The 25942-nt window shown below is 52.3% G+C and overlaps 1 protein-coding gene across 2 annotated transcripts in view; it reads right to left on the bottom strand.

Moving 5' to 3' along the window:
* ANKRD11 (ankyrin repeat domain containing 11) overlaps positions 1-23035 on the bottom strand; it is a 90515-nt gene extending 67480 nt beyond the window's left edge. The window contains exon 1 of one of the 2 annotated variants that reach the window (XM_055145025.1): positions 22744-23035. The gene's annotated coding sequence lies outside the window, so the exon portion shown is untranslated. The remainder of the gene's footprint in view (positions 1-22743) is intronic. The other variant, XM_055145024.1, reaches the window with a different exon arrangement.
* Between the last annotated feature and the right edge of the window lie 2907 nt (positions 23036-25942).

Below are 25942 nucleotides of genomic sequence, written 5' to 3'. Positions count from 1 at the left end.
AGCCTTCACGAGTGGACCCATGACAATGCGGGCAGGAGAGACCAGCTCTGCCACCCATAGAAGCACTCGGAGCCCCCTCCCCCCTCCTGCCCCAGGCAGTACCTAGCTAAGGGGCAAAGGCTCACAAGAAGGGGACAGGCACAAGGCCCTTCAGAGCCCGGCTTAGGAGAGCAGGAGCACTGGGGCTCGGGAGCAGACTTAGCGTGTGGGAGATCTGGCAGGGTCCCAACACTAAGTGGTCCCCTGAGCGCTGTACAGAGCTGGCCCCAACACAGAGAGGGGGGGGGAGAGAGAGAGAGAGAGAGAGAGAGAGAGAGAGAGAGAGAGAGAGAGAGAGAGAGCGAGCGCGCACAAGTGCCTGGCTCCCTATGCTGTTCACAACCTATTACTCAGGTCATGCCAACCAAGCTTAGACAAGTTCTTTAGAATTGATCTCATAGCTGTCAGCGATTACTATACTGGAACTGTTGTTTTAGATTTGTGTGTTACATTCCCAGTACTGAGATTACTCCTGGATTTGTGCTCAGGGATCACTGCTGGTGAGCTTGACACCGTACCATATGGGTTGCCAAGAATCGAACCTGGGTCAGCTATGTGCAAAGCAAATGCTCTACCTGCTAGATTACCCCTCCATTCCTTATCAGAAGTGTTTAACAGAATGTTGCTCTCCAGAGTCTGCTACCAACTTCAGCACAATAGGTTCAAATTTACTGATCTATATAGTACACAATAATCTGGTTTATCAGAGATGTAGCTCAGCATGAGAGTAGGGTGAAGGGACAAAATGTATGTTCAAATGTCTGAAGCAGGAAGTCCGTGAACTCTGTCGAGTCTCCTCCCAGCACGTGCAGGGCTGTCACTGCCCTGGCCCCAGCCTGCTGGACAGAGGGTGGCAAGGAAGGAGGCGGCAGCAGGGAGCTCCCAATAATCCAGAACACTTCTAGACAAGGCTGGAGGGAGGGAGGGAGGGAGGGAAAGAGAAGGGAGGTTAGGGGAGGGATGAGGGAAATAGGGAAGGAAGAGAAGGAGAGGGGAGGAGGGAGGAAGGGTAAAGAACAAAGGCGCCCAGCACCTGAGCTGGGGAGAGAAGCCCACTCCTTCCAGTCTCCACAGCCAGCAGGGTGGGAAGAAGGAAAGGCCAGGGGTGCCCCTGACACCACTAGGCTGCTAAGGGGAGCTGAGCTGTTATCAAGGCAGTAACCTGGCACTTGAGTAGCACTACCACACTAGACTGTTTCTATAGCAACCAAGAAGAAAATATAAAGCAACCGGTTTTACATGAAAATTATTCTCCATTACAATGTAGTTGCAGCCAGGAAACGCATTCTGATTAAAAAAAAAAAAAGAGGTAGATGGGTAGATGGTATCAATAGCATTAATGCTAATTATTTATACACCATCCTCACAAGTAACCATTTTCCCTTGGATTCTAAAACAAGCCTCCACTGTTCACACCCCACGTCTGACAGCTGTTCCATGTACACGACACGCCATATGGAGCAGTGCTGCGGCTCCAGAGCAGCACAGGCCCTGCCCCAGGAGAGCAAGTCAATGACCGAGGCCAGACCTACATGCACATCAGAGCCTGCTCTGCACTGACATCCACAGCTGATCAGAACCGACAGGGACACGCCAGACAAACGACAAGCTCCATCCAGGGACCTTGAAATCACCTCAGACACTGTCCACTGTCTTCTACCCCCAACCCTGCCCTGTCACTGAGCTCGGCTCAGGGTAAAGGTGGTGCTGCTGCCTGGATGCAGCTGTGGAGAAGCTGTGGCTCATAAACAGCCCCAAGGCCCAGTCAGCCCCAGGTCAGTCAGAAACCTGGCCCTCACTGTGAAGGTGGTGGCAGTAGCAGCAAAAACAGCCAACAGCTACAGGACCAGGAGCTTGGGGCTCCATGGCAGGCACTGTGCCACAACTCCACACAACCCCAGCACCACAATGCCCACTAAGGGAAGGGGAACCAGAAGGGCCAGGGCCGCCCCTCAGTCTGGACAGTCCACTATGGCAGCCCAAGAGATTTTGCCTGCCTGGGGGTGACTGGGTCTCCCCAAGAAGGGCTCCTGGCCGGCTCTCTAGGCAGTCACGAGCCCTGCCAGCCCTCCTCAGAGGGTCAGATTCCAGTCCTGTCGCCATCAGAGTGTGGCGTCCTCAGGGAAGGACACAGACAGGGCACAAAGACCTCTGCAGGTACCAACAGGCCCCACCACTCCACAGCTGATTCCGGAAGGCTCACCACTCTGATGCTTCTCTCAAAGGCCAGAACAGCCCAGCTTTGGGCACAGGGCCACCTCCATGGGCTCACACAATTCAAGACTCAAATGTTTTCCAAGGGTCATAAGACATCAAGGGGCTCAGCAGGACTGGCATGTGGGAGGCCTGGGTTCAAACCCTGGCATGGTCTGCTTCTTTAAGCCCCACAGGAGTGATCCCTAAGCACAGAACCCAGAGTAAGCCCTGAGTACCATAGGGTATGGACAAGCCCAAAACAAACAAAAAAGGCAAGCCCCATACACTTAAAGGGTGGTCATCACTCAGATTCCTGAGGTAGACCCACAACAGCAAACCTGAGCCACAGCAGGTCAGCAAGCTGACAGATTTCTGGGTATCCTCACTCTGAATCTGACCACAGTCCTTCTCAACACATTTCTGATTCCTTCCTCCCCAAGCCACTCTACCAACAAATCTGGCCTCAGAGAAACTGGGGACAGACTCTGCCCCCACCACACACAGCATACTTGCCCATGTGCGCCCTTGCACGGGGGCCTTCTGAGGTCTGTGGCACAGGGACCAGGTGGGGGTGGGGGTGCTCTGCTCCGAGCACACCCCACATACAGCCTGGGAGGGTTGGGCAAAGTGCCATCCTGGGCACAGCTGGCCGGATTTGCTGAAGGAGGACTTTGCCCCAGCACTGCCAGGTGGCTGGGAAAATCCCTGCGCCACAGGGTCTGAGCAGCACCTCTGTGAGCCTCGCACTGAGCCACAGGTCCTAGGCACGTGTGGGAGGGCCCCCAGAACAGTAATCACTTCTACCTGAGCAAGAAGATGCAAGCAGTATGAAGTATGAGACTATTTCACAAGATATTTTTTTTTTTTGAGCCACACCAGACAGCAGTCAGGGGTTACTCCTGAAACTGTGCTCAGGAATTACTCCTGGACAGCTCAGGGTCCATATAGGTTAAGGACAGAACCCAGGTCAGCAGTGTGCAAAGCAAATACCCAACCTGCTGTACTACCTATTCAACCCCTATGTAGCAATATTTTCATACCTAAACATGAATGGAAAAAGAAAACTAGGAGGTAACCCAAATCAGTCTTTCGCAGAGCCAAGCCCTCATGATGCAAACACAGACCCAAAAGACACAAAAATCAGTAAACCACTTCTAACATCAAACACCTATTTCACAGGAAATGCCAGTGTTCTCACAACTGATTTTCTTTTTGGCACCACACACTCAGCTTGGGGGTCACTCCTGGTGATGTTTAGGGAATCAGGTGATGCCAGGAACTAAACCCAGGGCCCCATACATACAAGGCAAGTGCTTTATCACTGAGCCCCATCCCCAGTTCCCTAAGAACATTTTGAAATTGAGAGCTAGTTTGCTTGAAGCCACGTGGTGCAGGGGATGGAACCTGAGGGTTCCACATGCCTTTGTGCCATCTCTATAGTCCCCAAATCAACAGTTAAAAATATTTGCGGAGGGGCTGGAGAGATAGCACAGCGGGTAGGGCGTTTGCCTTGCACGCGGCCGACCCGGGTTCAAATCCCAGCATCCCATATGGTCCCCTGAGCACGGCCAGGGGTAATTCCTGAGTGCAGAGCCAGGAGTAACCCCTGTGCATCGCCAGGTGTGACCCCAAAAAAAAAAAAAATATTTGCGGAAGCGGGGCAGAGAGAGAACGAGCACAGCAGGTAAGGAAGGCACTTGCCTGGTGTACAATTCAACCTGATTTGATTGTGACATCACATCTTTTCCTCCACCCAAACACCGCTAGGGGTTGAGGGGGTCGCTCCTGAGCACTGCCCAATGTCAGCAAAAAATGTACTTCTGGTGGCTGCAAAGAGGACAGAGAAGAAAGACCTCAGGAAAGTGATGGAGGTTTGACAGCTGGGTGGTGGTTGGGTGGTAAATTAGCATGTTAAGTATGAAATAATACAGAAATGGTTGTAAATCATATTCTCTCAGTAAAATCAGAGCACTCCTGGGCCAGGGATAGTGCCAGATCCAACAGAAGTGTTTTTTATAAAGTCCTTTGAGGGAGAGGGCGACAGAGAAGAGAGGGAGAGAGGAGAGAGGGAAAGAGGAAAAGAGGGGGAGAGCAAGTAGGGCACTTGCCTCGTACACAGCTGAAGGGTTCAATTCCTCACATCCCATATGGCCCCCTGAACCTCACTAGGAGTGATCCCTGGGCACTGCCAGGTGTGGTCGAAACACACACACACACACACACACACACACACACACACACACACACACACTCCCTCTTCCTTAAACTATGTATTCATGATAGGGAATTAGTGTTTATCAGAATTCAGTAAAAGAGCAACCACAATACAGAAGCCTGTATGAGGCGGCCAGGCTGAAGTTTCCGTGGTCCTATAATTTGTTTTTAAATACCTGAACCAAATCAACACAGTCATCAGGGTAAAGAAACGCTCACTGCTGCATCTAGTGACTGTTACAGCAGTTCATTTCTTAGTCACTCTCTACTGCTCTGCATTTTTATTAAAAATACCATGATGGGCCAGGGAGACAGCACTGGGTAAGGAGCACATGCTGAAGGCCTGCATGTCCTCCCAAACCAGGACAGCCCCTGAGCACTGCTGAGTGTGGACCAGCCCCCCTCAAAATGTTTCAGGTGCTCTCAATACAAGGGCCAGAGAGAGAGCACCGAGGTAAAGTGATAGTCTTACATGCATTGTCCCCAGTTCAATTCCTGGTACAGGATCCCCCGAGCACTGCCAGGATGAGCCCTAAACACCACTGGGTGCAGCCCCAAAACCAAACAGTAAAATATAGAGCAGCTAGTATCGATGCTGAGAGAAAAGATGGGCAGTTCCTCTAAAAGCCAAGCACAAAATCATCATATGACTCAGCAATCCTACTTCTGGGTCGTCACCCAAAGAAGTAAAAGCAGAAACTTGGCCAGACACTGACATCCAGCCCACAGCTGCTCACACACAACAAAGTTGGCAGGACACCCCTGAGTCCTGCAGCTTCAAGGGAAAAACACAGTGTGGTGTATACACACCACACACACACACACACACACACACACGATGGGCTAAATCAGGCTCAGAGAAATGGAAATTCAGGGCTGAGAGATAGCACAGAGGTAAGGCCTGGTACTATCAAACCGGGAAGATCCAGTCTGATCACACCACACAGGGTCCCTCAATCCTGATCCCTGAGCACTGTGGGGGTGGGGAGAGACAAGGGGCTGGGGGCGGGCAGGCAGACCACAACACCTAAACATGAGGGTCTTTTTTTTTTCTGGGGGTGGGGGGACACAATTGTTTTTCAGTGCCAGGAAATGAACCCAGGACCTTACACATGCAAAGCAAGTATACTCAAGAATGTTAAATCACATCCAAAGGTGAAAGAGGTCTCATAGAGCTGGGAGATCAGTGGGTTGTGTGGCCTCTCAGAAACAAGCCAGATCCCAGACCAACCTGAGCCTCAAGGCACCATGCAGGTGGACAGACATCCTCCTCCAAAACTCCGGACCCTGGTTTTACAGCCAGGGTCTGGCACACGGAATGACATGAGAAGCAAATGAGCCAAGCAAAACTGAACTTCTTGGGGCTGGAGTGATAGCACAGGCGTTTGCCTTGCACGCGGCCAACCCGGGTTCAAATCCCAGCATCCCATATGGTCCCCTGAGCACCACCAGGGGTGATTCCTGAGTGCATGAGCCAGGAGTGACCCCTGTGCATTGCTGGGTGTGACCCCCCTAAAAAAAACAAAAAACTGAATTTCTTGTCAAGCCCTTCCAGACCATCTGACAAGATATCCCACTACAAACATCTCTGGGGGAAGAAGGCGACTCTCTAATCCGTTGCCCTGAGAAGCCACATTTAGCTCTCAGAGGGACAGTCCCCAAGCAGCCTCCAGATAACCTCTTACCCAGTGGCCTCTTGCCGTTTGGGGGTGGGACACAAGTACATACCATATCCTCACATTCTGTAGTCTGCTCCCACAAACAGCCAAACAGAACCTCCTAAGACTCAAGTCTTGTCACCCAGTTCCTTCAGGCAGGCCAAGACTGAGGGCAAAGGGAACCGTGCCTAACAGAGCAGAACTGGACAGCTGCCAATCCACCCAGCAGGTCCTTTCAGGGGCTAGAGCGAGAGAACCCCGTGCACAACATCTGGGCTCAGGTTAAGTGGCCTCAGAACAGCCCCACTACAAGAACACTCACCATAAAATACATCCGCCTCTTGGATAAAACAAATGTGACCCGATAAAAAAAATAACTCACTACTCAGAAATGACATTTAATAAAGCTGAAGGCTATTTAAAGCAGCCTTTTAAAAAAATCTACTTCCCTAGATTAATCAGCACTTAATATTTGCTCTTGTATAAATTCCGTTCATAGATTTATTTTTGTGTTTAATGTTTGAGGTTTTAGGGCCACACCCAACAGATCTCAGGGGACCATACTGGGTGCTGGGGCTCGTTGTCAATGCAGCCACCTGCATAGAAAGCAAGTGCCTTTCCTCCTGTACTGTCTCTCCAGTCCTAGAAGTTGACTTGGTTTTGGGACCACACATCCAGCTATGCTCAGAGATGATCCTGGCTCTGCACTCAATAGTCGCTCTCGAAAGGCTCAGGCAACCCTATAGGGTGCCAGAAATTGGGTCTAGGATGGCTATGTTCTAGGCAAGAGCCCTCTCCACTGTACTCTCTCTCCAGCCTTAAGGTTTTTATACTGTCGTGTAATGCAGAGGTGTGGACAGCTGCAGCTGCACACGCAGGTGGGCCAGGGAGCCCACAGTCTCACTGGACCATCAGCATGCGCTGCAGGTTCAGCTCAAATGCGCCCAGATAGCAGGACATGCACATGCACCAGGCCCTTTGAGCGCCCTCCTTGGCTCCCTGGAGAACTCCCTTAGGGGGTGCTCAGGGCCGGAGGGGCTATTGGGGACCCAATCCCAGGCCTCCACACGTGAAGCATCACTTTAGCCCTTTAAGTCATCACCTCAGCTTCTCTTTTTCTTTTCTTGTGTTTTCTCTCAGTAAGATTTTTTTAGGGTCCCGGGCTTTTTCTTTTGGGGACACACCCAGCAGGGCTCAGGAGCTGCTGCTCAGTTGGTATTCCAATGCTCCCAAGTAGTGAGGTGTCAGGGCTGACCCTAGCCTCCTGCAGGAAAAGCCTGCCCTCAGCCAGTTAGTTGACTTATCTCCTGGTCCTCTCAGTAGGATATTTTGGCTTTTTATTTTGGGGCCACACCCTGCTGTGGTCAGGGATTGATCCTGGTGGGGCTCCAGAGACCACACAGTACCAAGGATCAAATTAGCTGTGTGTAAGACAAGGGCTTAACCTTATGGGATGGGGGCTGGCACCCACACACACACGAGACCCCAAGTTGTCGTCCACGAAAGAGCCCTCTGGCTGCCGATCAAGTTGCTTATCAGCCATGATCCCAGAGACTCAGAAACAAAGCTCGGAACCAGCGGCTTTTGGCAAAAATGCATCCAGACTACGCATTACATTTCCGGTGCCGGACCACCACAGGTAGGAATGGGTTTTGTGCCTTGGCCTGTTTCTCCTGACGGCTCAGTCGCCGCCACCATCTTCCAGAGGCCTAGGGACAACCAGGGAGGGGCCCACAGTGATGAGGAATGCCGGGCCTCATGGGATGCGGGCAGAGCTGGTGCTTCTCCCCCCACCCACAAGACCCCAAGTTGCCACCCATGAACAAATCCTCTGGCTGCTGATCAAGCTGCTTATTGGCCATGATCCCAGAGACTCAGAAACAAACCTCGGAACACAGTGGCTTTTGGCAGAAATCCCTCTAGATTTGATTATTAAAACTTCAGAATTCCAAAATCGTGTGGCCACTATTGCACCATCATATGCAATTCATAATCAGCAGTAGAAAACAAATTGTCTAATGTTGCCTTTTCAGCAGATCTGAGTGTTGGGGTAAAATCCCAAATAATAATGGTGGGTTTGGTGTCGAAATGCTGAATGTAATCAAAGTAGAGAGAGACTAACGTGGAAATCATATACCACACAGGCAGGGGGAGAGTGTGGGATAGGTAAGATACTGGTGTTTTTGGTGGTGGAAAATGTGCACTAGTGAAGGGTCGGGTGTTTCATCACTGATGACCGAGACTTAAACCAGAAACTTTGTAACTGCTCTCACGGTGCTTCAATCACTGTCACTGTCATCCCCTTGCTCATAGATTTGCTCGAGCGGGCACCAGTAACGTCTCTCATTGTGAGACTTATTGTTACTGTGTTTGGCATATCCAATACACCACGGGGAGCTTGCCAGGCTCTGACGTGTGGGCGCGATACTCTCGGTAGCTTGCCGGGCTCTCCGAGAGGGGCAGAGGAATCGAACACGGGTCAGCCGCGTGAAAGGCAAACTCCCTACCGCTGTGCTATCGCTCCAGCCCCCAATGCTTCAATAAAAATAAAAAAATAAAAAGAAAAAAGACAAGGCCTTATTAACACATGGACTATATTTCCCCACCCCCACCACCCACCTCCCCTGCCATCAGGTTTTGCTGGTGCTCCAAACATAAAAGATCTGGGCTGGAGCGATAGTATAGCAGGGTAGGGAGTTTGCCTTGCACGCAGCGGACCTGGGTTCAATTCCCAGCATCCCATATGGTCCCCTGAGCACCGCCAGGAGTAATTCCTGAGTGCAGAGCCAGGAGTAACCCCTGAGCATCACTGGGTGTGAACCCAAAAGCAAAAAAAAAAAAACAAAAAAAAAACATAAAAGATCTTGTTGAGGAACAACTTCCTGCTGAGAGAAAGCAACATGGAACATGGAAAGAGGGGGCTGGAGCAATAGTACAGCGCATAGGGTATTCATTTGCCCTGCACGCGGCTGACCCAGGTTCAATTCCCCAGCTTCCCATATGGTCCCCGAGCAACGCCAGGAGCAATTCCTGAGTGCAAAGCCAGGAGTAACCCCTGTGTATCACTGGGTGTGACCCAAAAAGCCGGAAAAGAAAAGAAAAAGAAAAAGAAACATGGGGGGCTGGAGTGATAGCACAGTGGGTAGGGTGTTTGGCTTGCACGCAGCCGACCCGGGTTCTGATCCCAGCATCCCATATGGTCCCCTGAGCGCCGCCAGGGGTAATTCCTGAGTGAAGAGCCAGGAGCAACCCCTGTGCATCGCCGGGTGTGGCCCAAAAACCAAAAAAATTTTTTTTAAAAAAAGAAAAAGAAACATGGAAAGAAGCTGCAGAGGGAGTTCCAGCCTTTTTCCAGGTTCAATTCCCAACACCATATATAGTGCCCCGAGATCTGCCAGGAGTAACCAGTGAGCAAAGAGGAAGAAATAAGCCCTGAGCACTGCCAGGTTTGGTCCAAGCACCCCCGCCCCCCGAACACAAAAGTAATTAATAAACCTAATGACCAAATTAAACATTTTCAGAAGTAAAAATTAAGAGTTCAGGAAGTTAAGACACAGAACATTCACAAAGCAAGTTTCAAGGTATGGCTTGTGATGGGCACCAGTGTGAGACCCCACTATGGCACTTGCTGTGCACGTCTAAGGCCCTGGGTTCTACCTCCAGCATGACAAAAAAAAAAAAAAAAAGGAAAGAAAACCCTGTATCAAATAAGAAGGTGTGGGCCAAGAACCAGGCCTTGCTCAGAATAAATAGCTGGTACAGCTCACTATGTTTGCTATAAACCCCCTTTCCTTGACACACCCACACTTCTAACCATCCCTGAGCAGTCTAAAGTCTAAAGTCAGGGGCTGGAGCGATAGCACAGCGGGTAGGGCGTTTGCCTTGCACGCGGCCAACCCGGGTTCAAATCCCAGCATCCCATATGGTCCCCTGAGTACTGCCAAGGGTAATTCTTGAGTGCAGAGCCAGTGAGTAACCCCTGTGCATTGCCGGGTGTGATCCTAAAAGCAAAAAAAATTAAGTCTAAAGTCAGTTTCCAGAGGGCCAGAGAGATAGTGCAAGGGTTAAGGAGCTTTCCCTGTACTTGGCAAACCTGGGTTTTCATCCCTGACACAGCACAAGGTCCCCTGAGCCCCTCAAAGAGTGATCCCTGGCACAGCAGGTGTACCCCACACACATACAAAAAAATAGTAACAACAAAAATAACAATAAACACAAAGCAGAAGACACAGCAGGCCCTGCAGGAAGCAGGAAATCACCTGCTTCAACCACTTCCACAACATCTGAAGGCATTCAAGAAGGGCTGACTGGGCGGGGAGCAGACACACTACGCTCTGTATTTGGAAGTCCAGGTCGGAGCCCTGGATTACTCATGTTGGAGTCCTTAAGCAGCAGACACAACTGAGTAATGAGCCAGGAGTCCTCTGAGCACCAGCTGGTGTGGTTCAAACCCCTTCCCAGAAAAACTAAAGCTTTCCTGTATAGAACCCTAGAAGCTGCCAGAGACTCATCTGCTGCACCTCCATTCCACACAGTTGAATACTAAACACCTCACACATCTGTGCACACCTCAAAGTCAATGCACACCTCACAAGTCAGCATACACCTTACCCAACATCAGTACAAACATCACAGTATACACCCCGCACATGTTGGTAAACTCCTCCACACCTCAAATGTCAGTACACACCTCACACACATCAGTTCAAATGTCAATTCACACCTCACACATGCCAGTGCACATCTCACACGTCAGCACATATCTCACATATCAGTGTACACCCCAGAAACATCTGTATACACCCCACACAATGTGAGCCTTCAAACAAGCAAGGACAGAACTGGGCCAGCATAGCTGAAGGCAAAGGCAACCAGCCATTCAAAGGGAGAGTCCTAGGTTCAAATCCAGGGTATGAGGGCACAGACACAGCCTCCAATATTACCCAAGGGCCTGGAGCAGAACCCTGGGGCTCAGTGACTTTCAAGTGCCCTGATTCACGGAGCTCAGCTCCAAAGGTCACTGGACAGAAAGGGAGAACCACCAGCTTCATGGGTGCCAGGCCTTCAGAGTGTCCTGCTCCCCCACGGCCCTCTCACCTGGCACCTCTACCCAGGGAAGAAGAGACTGGAGGGGCCTGCGGTGTCTGACGATGTAAACAACCTTCACTTCCTCATGTGAGGGGACAAAGATCTTTCAGAGTGTGGGGGCTGGGGAGGGGACTGAGCATTATTGTGGGGCGTTCCAGGAACAGTATACCCCAAGAGGCCAAGGATGAGACTCAGTGCAGAGCAGAAACCAGAGTGCACACAATCCCCTGGTTGAATCCCCAGCAAAGCATACACGCAAGTGCTGCACACATTAGTACATACCACACGTCAGTATATGCCTGTGTACAACACTCACAGCAGTCTACAACATAAATCAGTGTATACCCCAGTGCACACCCCACATTATCAGTACACCCCACATATCAGTGCACATCTGTGTGGAACATGTCAGCATACACCTGTGTGTACATGCACACACACCCACACACACTCAACATGCCATAGTGTATAGTCATACAAAGGTTCTTTCTTAGCCATGGCTCTTATTTTGCTGAGCCCCTGTGAAGTTCAGGCTGTCAAAACCCTTAGCCCCTGCCCCTGCCATCTCTTTCATGTTTTCCAAGGGGATGCCCAGGAGACAGGCAAACCAGGAACCAATCCAGTCAGGCCTCAGGCTGAAAAGATGGCAGAGCAGGGAGCGCCAGACTCCATCCAAGCTCTGCAGAGCAAAGCAGGTTTTGATTCCCAGCACTGCCAGGAGCCACCCCTCAGCACTGCTGAGTATATATCCACCAAAGCAAAAAGCAGTACCTTGCCCATGAAAGGCATGCATTCTACCAAGGAGCCTACCCTATGCCCATTTCCTCCTAGTCTGACTTAATGTGGTAGATGTTACGCCCAGCAGTGCTTGGCGGGGGAGGTGGGGGAATCCCAGATGTGTGCTCAAGGGATCACTCCTGTCTTGGGATCTTGCAGTCTCAAAAGCAAACTGAAGCCCTCACACATGTAAGCCAAGTCTACCCCTGAGCTCTGTCACTGCTTCCCACCCCCAGCCATGTTTGTCTGTGATTAAATGTGATTCATGCCTGACAGAAAACAGTGCCTCAGAGGAGAAAGTGCCCCAACCAGAGGCTCCCAGAATCTAATGGCCTGAGATATTCCAACTATGCCCACACAAACGAAAGGCCAGCATTCTTGGTGTCCCCATGCATAACCACAGCACTATGATGGATAAGCCCAGTAAAAAGAGGACTGGTCTGGCCAGAGGTGGCCACTCTCCCAACATGGCCTGTGATGCTGTAGATGGAACAAGGAGGCGGAGGCCACCCCGCCCTGTGCCCACAGCACACGCGGCTTCAAGCAAGAACCAGAATGACTCTGGCCAATTCTTCCCTTTCACTTGAGTCCTTTTTTCAAATTCGAACTTTTGAGATAGATCTTTCTTTCACCCGGGTATCAATTAGGTATCTGGCAGTGTGTGTCCTGCGCATATCAAACACACAGACAAAACACGCCTAACTAACCCTCATCTAGGTAAATACCACACTGTAAATTGGGTGGGTTCCAAACTGCTTCCACCAGCATGTTGCCTGCTTCCCTGACACCCCACATCTCCTTATCTAAACTGAAAAAACAAACATCCTGGGTCAAGAGCTCTTCCACACCCTTGAGAAGCCAGGGAGATGGTTCAAAGGGCTGAAGCACTTGCTTCCTTCATGCAAGAGCTCAGGTTCACCCCGACACTGCATGGCCCCGTAAAAGCCACCAGATATGACCCTACCCCCCAAAAAAACCCTCGAAGACAAGGACAAAACTAAATGCCTGCTGATGTGAATCGCTGCCCATCACAGTCTTTAAGCTCTGCCTGTTCCAGGAAGCAAGTCCTCTGCTGCCTGCCCTCCCTCCAGGCTCAGCACCACATAGGGTCCCTGGCACACTGGCAGGGGGAAGTGAATGTGGCCCAAATATTTTTTTAAATTTAAAATTTAGGGACTGGGGGCTGGAGTGATAGCACAGCAGGTAGGGCGTTTGCCTTGCACACGGCCAACCCGGGTTCGAATCCCAGCATCCCATACGGTCCCCTGAGCACCGCCAGGGGTGATTCCTGAGTGCATGAGCCAGGAGTGACCCCTGTGCATCGCCGGGTGTGACCCAAAAACCAAAAAAAAAAAAAAAAAATTAAAATAAAATAAAATTTAGGGGCTGGAGTGATAGCACAGCGGGTAGGACATTTGCCTTGCACACGGCCGACCCGGGTTCGATTCCCAGCATCCCATATAGTCCCCTGAGCACCGCCAGGAGTAATTCCTGAGTGCAGAGCCAGGAATGACCCCTGTGCATTGCCAGGTGTGACCCAAAAAAGAAAAAAAAAATTTTTTTTTAATTTAAAAAAGAGTACCAAAGTTTGATGTAGAAAAAACAAACACCACTTTTCTAGTTTAACTCTAACATACATAATACAGTTTAAAATAAACTTTCTCAAATGTTATGAGGAAGCCATCCATAAGAAAAAATTCTGAGGAGCCACAGACAGTACAGGGGTTAAGCACGTGTGTCGTGCATGCATGTGGCTGACCTCAGTTTGACCCCAAGGACCACATGATCTCTGAGCACTAAGTGCAGCGCCTTGGGGTGTCCTGGGTCATCCCAGCATGTAGGGCCTGGGCAGTGTCAACATCCTCAGCCTTGCCCTGGGCCCAGTGGGCAAAGAGCTGCCAGGAGGGCCCCTCCTAGACCTAAGCATCTCAGAAGGAGGTGGGTAGTTGGGGGAGGGAGAATGGATGAAGTGGGGAAGAAGGGGAAGAGAAGGAGGAGGTGGAAGAGGAAAAGGAGGAGAAATCTTTGGGTTTTGGGTCACACTCAGTGGCACTTGACTTACTCCTGGCTCTGTGCTTGGGGGACCATGTACTATCTATCCAGCCGTGAAAAACAAAACATTTTGAGCCCCAAACCATTATTAAACAGGGTGGAGCTTCTCCTTTGCAATCCGGGACCCTGGATTTATTCATCAGAACCACATGGTCCCCTGAGCCCCTGAGAACCACCAGGAGCAACCCCTATCATTGCCAGTGTAGTCCGAAACAAACAAACAAAAAGATGCCACCACTTTGAGAGAAGTGTTCAAAGGCTAACAGACAGGTGTTGCATGCTGAAACCTGGGGCCTGAACACCACTGAGACTGGCCACTGGACCCAAGAGCTGAATGTCAGGTATGTCAGGTGAGGCTGGCTAAGAATGAGGCCTGACTGGACCCACTGAGCATTGTTTGGGAGGGCAAAGAAAGAAAAAGGGCTGCGAAATAGGACAGTTGGAAGGGCACATGCTATGCACACAGCTGACCCAAGTTCAATTCTGGCACCACATGTGGTCCTCTGAGTCCTGCCAGGAGTATGTCCTAAGCACTGCTGGGTGTGGCAGAAAGAGGAGAGAGGAGATATACATTCTGAATCTTAGCACGGTTCACAGAGGAAGTTCTAGGCTAGAAACTTTAACTTTCAAATGGAGGAAATGAGAGAATACGGCATTTACCTTGCATGCATATAACCCCCGCTAATTCACAGTCCTCTGAGTACAGACACCAGGAACAACCCCCATTACTTCCAGGTGCAGCCCAATTAAAGAAAGAAAGAAAGAAAGAAAGAAAGAAAGAAAGAAAGAAAGAAAGAAAGAAAGAAAGAAAGAAAGAAAGAAAGAAAGAAAGAAAGAAAGAAAGAAAGAAAGAAAGAAAGAAAGAAAGACTTCAAATGGACTATTCACCTGCACAAGCAGCCCCAATATTTTTTGGGGGGTCACACCCGGCGATGCACAAGGGTTACTCTGGCTCATGCACTCAGGAATCACTCCTGGCGGTGCTCAGGGAACTATAAGGGATGCTAGGAATCGAACCCGGGTCGGCTGCATGCAAGGCAAACACCCTACCCTCTGTGCTATCAATCCAGCCCTACAGCACCAATTTTTTAGGAGCAAATCATCCAACTATAACAAGGTCTACCAACCCCTGCCTTCATCGCCTCCCTAGGTAACCCCACCCCCGCCGACCTACAGGTTGTTCCCATAAGCTGGGTCCTTCCAGAGCTGTCTTAGCTGTTTCTCCTCTTGGTTCTGCTCTCACTTCCTGTTTCACAGGATGTGAGGCTGCACTGGCCAGGCCAGCTCCCTTCCCGCTGGAGGGCCTCCTCTGCCCCAGACCAGCTGACACAGCACAACCATCTGACCTCACAGTCACAGGGTTCCCCCCAAATTAGATGAACGTCTTTGGTCTGTTGACTAGAGGCAGGACACACACACACACAAAATCAGAACTACAGAATTATGACGAGGCTCACATGGTAAAGCAGAGCCTTGCACGTGCAATGTCCTGGATTCATTTCCCTGCACCACCCAGAGGATGGCCTGGTGGTCTCTAAGCATCACTGGGTGTGGTACCCCACAGCTAATTAAAAAATCCTTAAGCCAAACACCGTACTCAGTTTTCATTATTCTGGGGCTTTAGCAGCTAGGTCTGCACAATGCCGCAGTAATGAGTATAGAAAAGGACACTTGTTAACAGAAGAGAAAAAGTGTTTACTACAGTTTAGATACAAAATAACTTACAATAAAGCCTATTATTACCCCTTTACAAGTTCAATTTCAATTCCAGCCATTCTTAAAAGTCCGACTTGAGGAACTGAAGAATTGCAGAGGAGGGTGTGAATGTTAGTTAACCTTGACCCCTCCCCCCCAAAAAAGGATAAGTGGTCGGAAATGCTTTCTGTTGAGAAAAAGCCGGCATTTTAGTAGAGTGGACAGGTGCAGAGCAACTTCTTCGCAAATGGAAACAGGAGTGCCTACCGATTTTCAGAGTAATAAATAATTCACTGCCCAGATGCCAAGGGCAGGGCTGAAAACTGAAGTTTGTCCTCAGCCAGGCAGAAAGGACAGGACTCAAGACAACATGACTTCCGACAACACCTCCAGCACAGCCTGGGGTGGGAAGATGCACCAAAAGGACTTTTCAGGGGTCATCAGGGAGACAACTTTCAGCCTTCTCAACCCTGGAAAAATCTTTGTCATACTAGATGCCAGCTTAGCTTTTCCAATGAAAACTCACTCAACTATTCACAGACCCAGCTCAGGACTGTGGGATTTCTGAAGTCAGGACTTTGAATGCCCCCCCCGCCCAAATTCCTTTCACCCTTGTGATCTACAGAGTTAGCAGCACAGATATCTAGCTCACTGTTACCAACACCAAGACCTCAAGTCTAGGGGTAGAGCAATAGCACAGCAAGTAAAGCCCTTGCCTGCAGCCAAAAACTAAGTTCGATCCCTTGAGCCCCATCAGAAGTGATCCCTGAGCACAGAGTCAGTAGTAAGTCCTAAGCACCACCAGCCATGCACCACACTCCCATACCAAAAAACTAAAGTGTATTCTCCAAATAACACTCGACTAGTTTGTTTCCAAAGCCAACTTTTAGGGTTTATTGTGGTTTTTGTTTTTGTTTTTTGGCCACACCCAACGATGTTCAGGTGTTGCTCCTGGTTCTGCACTCAGGAATTACTCCTGGTGGTACTTCAGGGATCATATGGACTGCAGTGGATCGAACTCGGGTTAGACTCGTGCAAGGCAAGAGCCTTATTCACTGTATTCTCTCTAGTCCCGCAGAACAAACTTCTTGTCAATCACAAAACAGGTTTGTTTTTAAAAGTTGGAAAATAGGGCCGGAGAAATAGTACAGCAAGTAAGGCACGTACCTGACCCGCTGCCAACCCAAATTCTATCCCCGGCACAGCATATGGTCCCACAGCATAAGTTCCACCAAAAGTAATCTCTGAGCATAGAGCCAAGAGTAAGTCCTGAGCACTGCTGGGTGCCTCCTGCCCCCCCAAATTGAACAGAAACCGAAGAATTAGTACAAGTGGGCACTTGCCTTGCACACAGCAGATCCGAGATCAACCTCCAGCACTACATATGGTGCCCCAAACCCCTCCAAAGTGATCTGAGTGCAGTTAGGAATAAACCAAAAACCAGGGACTGAAGAGATAGAATAGTGAGTGGGTAAGCCGTCTGCCTTGCATGCTGCCAACCCAGGTTCAATTCCTGGCATACATATATGATCTCCTGAATACTACCAGGAGTGATACTTGAGCACTGCCAGACATAATCCTTCCAAAACAATACTAAACCTGGGAATAAGGGGGAAAGTTCAGAAGGTGGTGCACTTTGCATGTGGTAGACCCAGGGGTCATTCCCTAGCACAGCATGAACCCAGAACCATCAGGAACAACCCAAGCACTTAGCTAGTAGTTTCTGTCAACTGCCAGATATGACCCCTAAAACAAAAACAAAAGGTATGAGGAGTAAGAGGAATGTTAAGGGTAATGTATCAATTCCAGTGAAATAAATCTGAACTGAGATTACAGCCTCATCACAACAGCTTCAAAGTCAATAAACTACAGTGCAGGAACTTCCAAGGGGCACCACTGTGAGACCTGAGCTCTAACACAGCAGGGAGGGCTCTTGCCTAGCATGTGGCCTACCCAAGATTGAACCCTGGAGTCCCATATGGTCTCAGTGCCCTCCAAGACTGATTTCTGAGTGAAGGATTAAGTCTTGAGCCTTGCCGGGTATGACCACCCAAGAAACAATAAAAGGGTCAGATGAATAGTCCAGTGGGTAGGGCACTTGCCTTGTATGCAACCAACCCAGGTTCAATCCCAGGTTCCCCATATGGTCCTCAAGCACTGCCAAGAGTAATTCCTGAGTGCAGAGCCAGGAGTAATCCCTGAGCCATGCCAGGTGGGGACCAAAACCAAAACCAACCCCCCCCCCAAAAAAAGAGGATCCCACTGTAGTACCAGACCTGAATCAGGGTACACAGAGAACAGGTGACTGAATGTACAGCCAGCAGGCCAGACTCAGCCTAACCTTTAGGGCACAACACCTTGTTTGCTTCTTTGTTTTTTGGGAGCCTGGGGAGACCCACATCCAGTGGTGCTCAGGGGACGAAATGCAATGCCAAGATGGAACTAGGGTCACCTGCAATCAAGACAAGCACCTCAACCCTCTCTACGATCTCTCGGGCCCCCATAGCAGCACCATAAAGGACACAAGAGTTAGAGGAACATCACGAAAACTCCTTAACAGAACACATCCTCTTTACCCATTTAATCTTCCCTTTGGAAGATCTTCTGTCCAATTTGAAAATGATGCCATCAACGTTCTAGGCTGTAAAGGCCCACTTGTAAAGAAAGCAATGTAAGTCATATAGATAAAAACTCTTGATTTGGGGCTGTTAGTAGTGGTTAGGGCACTGCCTTACAAGCAGCCAACAGGGTTTCATTCCCTACCATCTCCATGTATGGTACCCAGAGCACTCCCAGGAGTGATCCCTAAGCACAGAGCCAGGAAGAAGCCATGAGTACATACAGTTGTGGCCCAAAACACCAGCAAGAAAAAGAATGTAGACAACCTTAAACTTGAATAAGGAACTTCCGAGCTTTTCATCATTTGTTTTACAGTTATGTACATAAAGGTTGGAGAGAATACAGTGAGTTGGGCATTTCCTTGCACATGAACAACCCTGATTCAAACCCTAGTGCCCCATATGGTCCCCTTAGCACCACCAGGAATGCTGCCAGATGCAGACCCACGAGAAATCCCTGAGCACCACTGGATGTGGCCCCAAACCCAAACAAAAATGCTCCTGATTCTAAACTCAAGAACGGCTTGGGGTCCAAGGATGCAGCTCAGCAGTCGAGCACTCTGCCTGATAGGCCATTGGTGTGCATGCTCACAGGGACACATACACACAAGCTGAATGAGACTCTGTGGCAGTGCCCAGAGAATGGCACCATGCCTCAGTGCACCAACCTTGCAAGCATGTGGTATAAGAACCCCTAGTACCCGGCATGCATCCTGGCAACTGGAAGTTGCTTAAGTTGCTTATGGTCCCCAGTCCCCACACGTCCACCCCCCCAAAAAAAATTCCTGCTCAAACATTTCAAATTTTTTTAAGTTTGTTTGCTTTTAGTTTTGGGATCATAGCCTGCAGTGCTTAGGAAGCCAGGGGCTGAATTCAGCCTCCGCATGCCCTCACCCACTTTGAGCTATCTCCCTGGTTCCACGAAATGGCTTTCCTGTTTTAAGGCCACACCAGATAGTGCTAAGGGCTTACTTCTAGAACCGTAGGGAGTGCAGGTAATTAAATGAAGGCAAGTGCCTAAAGCTGCTGCATTGGGGCTGGAGCCATAGCACAGCAGGTAGGGCATTTGCCTTGCATATGGCCAACCCAGGTTCGATTCTCAGCATCCCATATGGTTCCCTAAGCACCATCAGGAGTCATTCCTGAGTGCAAAGCCAGGAGTAACCCCTGTGCATCGCCGGGTGTGACCCCCCCAAAAAAAAACCAAAAAACCTGCTGCATTATCTTTCCAGCCATCTTTAAGAGCTTTAAACAAGGCAACAAGAGGCATGAGCCCCACCAGGAGTGACCCCCTGAGCACCACCAGGTGTGGCTCAAACATAAAAGCAGGCAAGCAAGGAACAACAAAGCCCACAGTTCAACAAATGGTTCTTTGTTGTTTTTGTAGGTTGGATGGTTGACTTTTTGGGGGATGCTGGGGACCACACTCAAAGCATCAGGCATACAAGGTATGCACTCTACCACATCTCCCCAGTCCTCAACAAGTGTATCTTGAGCCAGTTCTGCAGTACTGCCATTCCAACTGGGTTCTGGCAAATCCAGGAGGCAGTCACCATCACACTAAGCTCACAAATCTTCCAGCAGGACAGCCATAAACTCTTCAGTATATATTTGTCAACTGAGTTCTCTGTGGCAGTATTCAGAGGGACCAAGTACTTAGGATAAGCAATATTAGGGTTGGGAAAAGAGCACCTGGGGTACATGCATGGACTGTGGAGATCCGGAGCTCAATTTCCGGCATAACACAGTATCTCCTCCCCCCCAGGCTCCCCCCACCCCCGCACATCGCAACCTCCAGCACCAGGGTCCCAAGCAACAATAGGCCAGTATCAATGGGAGTGGCTGCTGCTTGGAAGAACCGAAAAAATTAAAACCAGGGACCAAAGCGATAGTACAGCAGGTAGAGTGTTTGCCTTGCATGTGGCTCACCAGGTTTAATTCCCAGCACCCCATATTATGATCCCCCAAGGCCTGCAGAAGTGATCTGATCCCTGAGTGCTGACCCAGGAGTCAGCCCTGAGCACTGCTCGGTGTGGTCCCCCCCAAAAAATTTTATTTAATTAAAACTGAATAAACAAAACTGGGAAATGGCTTTAGCAGCTGGAACACGTGCTTTGCACAATGAAGCTCTAGCACCTCATGATCTCTTGAGCACTAAGTCTGGAGTACACCTCAAGTATGGCCTCAAAACAAAGAAGCAGCACATTTAACTCAGCACAAAGGCTAAGTTGAAAAGTGTCATCTCTGAGTTTTATTTCCCAGGAGGGAAAGGTAGGTAGCTGGAAGTGAAACATGCATAAGTGACACTGAAAAGAACCAGGTCCAGACACTATGCTTCATGTCCACTCAAAAGTAAGGCACATGAGTGGCCGAAGAAATAGTACAGCAGGCAAGGTGGGCAGGCCTTGCACATGGCCAACCCGGGTTTGATTCCTGGCATCCCATAAGGTCCCCCCCGCCCCAACCTGCCAGGAGTAAGCCCCGAGGATCTCCACGAGTCCATCCCCAAAAAGAAATAACGTACATGGCCTCATCCAGGAAATGCAGCCAGGCCTTCAACGAGGGGTCATGTCACAGGATCTGAATGGAGGTCTAGGAAACCTAAGAGGTCAGCATTCTGGGTAAAGCAAATAATCATTTGGGACATTATCACTAAAATTTCTGCAGTTTTACCATGAGTGTAAAACACCAAAGATGTTCAAAGGTGAAGTTAAAGACAATTTAGAGAACCGAAGAGATGGTACATTGAGTTAGGTGCTTGCCTTACACAGAGTCGTTTGATACTGGACACCCCCTAGAATCCCCTGAGCCCAGTCAAGAATGATTCCTGAACACTGCCGGTGAGGAAGGAAGGAAGATTAAAAGGGAGAAAGAGGAGTTAAGGCAAACAGAAAAATAACGACATCAGCCACTGGCATATAGAGCTGAGCCTGACCAAATGAAGATACCAGTCACATCCAGCAAAGAGCCACTTAAAACAGAGCCCGCCTACCAGGCTGGAAGGAGTGGCACTGAAGGGGCGCCTCCTGACCCTGAAAGCCTGGCCGGCCAACACCCTCGAAGCAAGGCCAGAGTCCCAGAAGCTGGGCACCGACCACCCCCTCACCCCCCCAGAGTTCAACTGGAAACACGGAACTAACTAAAAGCACGGCCAGCGACTCCGAGAGAACATAAGGTGGCACACACTTCCTGCAGTTAAGTCTGGTTCTGGGAGTTCACACCATTCTTCCTTTCTTCGGGGAGCCACACCCAGTCGTGCTCAAGGCTCACTCCCAGCTCGGGGCTCAGGGGTCATTCCTGGCAGGGCTCAGGTGACAAAATGGGGTCGCTCACGTGCAAGGCAAACGTCTTTCGGGCTGCCCTACCTCGCGGGCCCCCACCCGCTCGGGCCTAAGGTTTCTCAAGCAGGCCAGACTCCATCCCCGCAAAGTACTGACTCAACAACAGTCATAAACCAGCACGGCGAGCGGCGGTTGGAGCAGCAGCGCATCACCGCGTTCACCTCCTAACGAGCACCCCGGTCACCACGAAGAGAAACGCGCCCGCTCCGGTGCCCCGTGAGGGGCTGAAGGGCTGACACAGGCTAACGCACAGATCGAGACACTTATTTTGGCAACAAACGCAGTTTGTGCTGGGAACTGCCTTTGCAGGCACGCTCTAATTATGTTAATTGCCGGCGGCCTCCTCACCCGCATGGCAGGCAGTCTCCGCGCCGGGCGGTGGGCCGGGACCTGCCCCTGTCAAGTCTCTCCTCGGACACGGACACGGGCCGGGTTCCTGGGAAGTTCGGTCCGGAACGAACGGCCGTGCCCCCGCGGCGCCTGTCCGGGGGAGGCGGGCGGGGCGGCGAGGGAGGCGCCCCCGAGGAGAGGCTGGGGTCCGGGTCCGGCTCCGGCTCCGCGGGCCCCGGCGGCCCTCACAGAGCGCCGGCCGCGTCTTTGTCCCTCGGCCGCGCTCGGAGGCGGCCCGCGGGGAGCGCGGGCTGCGCGGGCAGCCCCGCGGCTGAGGCGGGGGAGCCGCGCGGGCCGGCTCGGGGTCGCCGGCGGAGTTGAGCAAGATGTTTTTCCTCTTTTTCCCTAAACTCCAGTTTCAGAGTACTATCGGCGCACTTGTGCAATCGCTCGCGGCGGGCGCGGGGCCGGGGCGCGGGCGGCCGTGGGCGCACCCCGCACCCGCACCCCGCGCTCGCGCCCCGGCCCCGCGCCCCGCACGCCCCGCGGCCCATGAGGCGGCCGCGCGCGCCGCACGACGAAACGCGGGACGGAAACGCGCCTGTGGGCGACGTCCCCGGCGCCGGCGAGGCCGCGGCCCCGCGCGCCGCCCCCCGCCCGCCCGCGGCCGGCCCCCGCCCAGCGGCCGCCCCGCCCGGCCCGGCCCGGCGCGACCCTCCCCCGGCGGGCGCTCACCGGCGGCGGCGGCTCCGGGCTCAGCGGCGCGGCGCGGGCGAGGCCATGCAGCCCGGCCCGTCTCCCGGCCGCGCGGCCCGGGCGCGAAGGCGGCGGCGGCGCGGCTCCGAGCGGCCGGGCGCCGCGGCGGGGGCGCGAGCTCACTGAGGGGGCGTCGGGCCGCGGGCTCGGCGGCGGCGCCTCCCCGCCTGGGGCCCTCGCTCCATCGCGCTCCGGCTCGGGCGGCCTCTGGCTCCGGGACCCGGCGGCGGCGGCGGCGGGCCGGCCGCATGAGACGCCGCCGCCCATTGGCCCGCCGTATCCGCCACCGCCATTGGCCCGCCGCGCCGGGCACGGGGCCGCTCACGTCACGCGTCGGAGCGGAAGTGCGCCTCGAGGGGCGACCGCGAGACGGACGACTTCCGCGACGGCCGGGGAGCGGCGGCGGGGCCGGCCGCGCAGGCGCTCGCGGAGGCGGTGGGACGCTGGGGAGCGGGCCTGCGGATTGGCCGGCTGGAGCGGAAGAGGCGGCAGTTCCGGCGACACGGGCCGTGGGCGGGGCTGCGGGCGCCGGAAGCGGAGGAGGGCGAGGAGGACAGCGGGCGAGTCTCCGGCCCTCGCGCTCCTCTGCTGTCGGTCCGGGAGGCGGGCCGGCGGACGCTGTGCCCGGGCCCCTGGATCCGCGGGCGCGTCGCTGAGGCGCCATGGGAGCCCCTCAGACAACAGCACCTCAGAGCGACTCCTCCGAAGCAGCGCCCCTGGAACTGCACCCCAGAACGAGTCTCCCGGGACCGGAGCGCCTCAGAGCACCCCGTGGACGGCGCCCCGGAACAGCAGCATCCGCACGACCCTCCTGCGGGCGCAGTGCCGCCCTGGCGAGCCCCCCGCCCCCACGGCGGCGGCCGGAACGAGCGAGGTCCGCCCGGCTTCCTCCGCGGAGGGGCCCAGCTGCTCCTGCTCGTCCGCCGTGTGTGGCCGCCCCGGCGTGGCCCTGGGCGCCAGCTGGCCAGGAAACACCCTGTATGTGAGATCCTGCAGGACGCACACTCCCCTGCTGCGTCAGTCTAGATGGGGAAGAACTAGAAAATTAGCTTCTGGGGTCGGGTTGGAGAGGGTACTGGGGCATCACGTGGGGCCCGGCGCTAACCCGGGGTACAGTGCGCTCTCCCCACTTTCTCCCCTTAGTGTCGATCCAGGAGGGAAAATTCGCAGAGCAACTGACCTTAGCTAGTTAGCTGCTCCTTCTAGGCAACTTAAAGAGCCGTGGAACTCAGGAGCCGCTTGCCTTGGAAACAACCAGGAAACATACCGGTAGAAGTAAACTGCGGTAAAGTCAGAAATAGTACAAGGGCCAGGGCGCGTGCCTTGCGTGCAGTTGATTCAGGGTCATTGCCCGCACAGCCACCCTCTCCCCCACCTCAAAGAAAAGGGAAGACGTAGGGGAGAATGTTCACCGGGGAGCTGCTCTTGGCCAGGCGCTCTACCAAGTGCTGGCCACTGAAGTGAAGTTGCAAGACTGATCTTGCACGTGGCTGTTAGGTGTGGACGGCACCATGATCGCTAAGCTCCTGACATCCCCAACTGCTCGCCATCCTGGGCAGTCCTGAAATAACAGCACCACGTCTGAGTTACAGGAAGCTAGATTAGAAGTAAGCATTTTTGTTTCTTACATGTCAAAACAGCATCTGGGGTCTGGGGATGTAGCTAAGTGGTGAGGTCATGCATATGAAACCCGAGTTCCCTTCTGGCATCCGTGGGGAACTGGAGAGTTCACCCCGAAAGGTGCTTGCCTTGCACACAAGCAATCCATGTTCAGTCCCTGGCACCCCATATCGTCCCCTAAGCCCCACCAAGGAGTGAGCTCTAAGCACCGCCAGGTGTGTTAAAAAGTAGTACTTGAACAATTGCATAAAATAACTTCAAGTTTATTTTACCTTTTTCTCGTCGTGACTGTTGGGCAGAGGAAGGCCTGAGCAATAGTACAGCTTTGCTTTGCACGCGACCAACCAGATCTTATCCCCAGCACCCCATATGGTTCCCCAGAGCCTGCCAGGAGTGACTCTCGAGTACTGCCGATGTGTCCCACAAAAAAAAGTGGGGACAGAGCAATAGTACAGCGGATTGGATGCTGCCTTAGATGGAGCCAACCCAGATTCAGTTCCCACCACTGCTATTTACAGTACTGGATTCCACACTGCTGGGTGTTGCCCAAAACAAGATTTGGGGAAGGAAGTTGTAGCAGGAATGAAACCTGAAGCTCCTGCGTGGAAAGCCCCCCTGCCTGTTTAGCTGTATTAGCAGATGCGGGGGTCCTAGGGGGCTGCTTCCTGCAGTGCTTGGTGGGCTGGTCACGCTGGGGTGAAACTCGGTGGCCACAAGCAAGGCAAGTATTTTCCCTCATGCCCTCTCCCTGCCTCTACTAGGAGATGCTGAGAGACAGTCTGCTGTACCTGGCTCCCATGGTCCAGACCAGGTGCCTCAACGGATCGGGCAGAGTACAGCTGGGTGGCCAGAGTGTGGTCTGCATTTGTGTCACCTGTTGTCTGGGGGAAGGTGTTATGGAAAGGGCTCAGCAGAATCACAGTGGAGAAACACCTAGTCCTGGCCTGCGCAATCCCAGAAGCTCCAGGCAGACTGAGCAACCAGAGACGGAGGGCTCCGCACAAGAGTGCAGCCCAGAGAGCGGGGCAAGTGAACCCCAAGAGCACACACCTAGCTAGGATGACTCCAGGGTGAGATGCCCTTATTTTGCGGGGTGGGATTTGTGCTCAAGGGTTCTGTGTGGTGGATAGGAGTCACTTTCAGTGGTGATCATAGGAGACCATCCCTGTTTTTGTTGCTCTGGGACCATGTGGTGCCAGGAATCTTGTCTGGGATCTAACCTGGGCCTCCCACGCGCAAAGTTCCAGTCCTTTGATCTACTTACCAAGCCTAGTGTGTACCGGGGGCAGGGGCTGGCAGGGGACACAGCTGGTGTTGCTCAGAGGACCATGATGTGCTGGGAAACAAACCCAGGGCTCACACACTTGCTTCAGCCCTTTGAGCCGTTTCCTCAGTCCTGTTGCTGCAATGGGGGGGCACACCCAGCAGTGTCCAGGGACTAGCCCTAATGATGCTTGGGGGGGCCAAGCTTGTTCAAGGATCAAACCAGGGTGAGTTGCAGGCAAGACAAGTACTTTGGGACTGGTGAGAGTACAACGGGTAGTTTACTTGCCTTGCG

The sequence above is a fragment of the Sorex araneus genome, chromosome 8 (genome assembly GCF_027595985.1).
Source record: "Sorex araneus isolate mSorAra2 chromosome 8, mSorAra2.pri, whole genome shotgun sequence".
NCBI classification, from domain to species: Eukaryota; Metazoa; Chordata; class Mammalia; order Eulipotyphla; family Soricidae; genus Sorex; species Sorex araneus.
The sequence above is the reverse complement of the archived record's forward strand: the minus strand, read 5'-3'. Positions and strand labels throughout refer to the sequence as shown.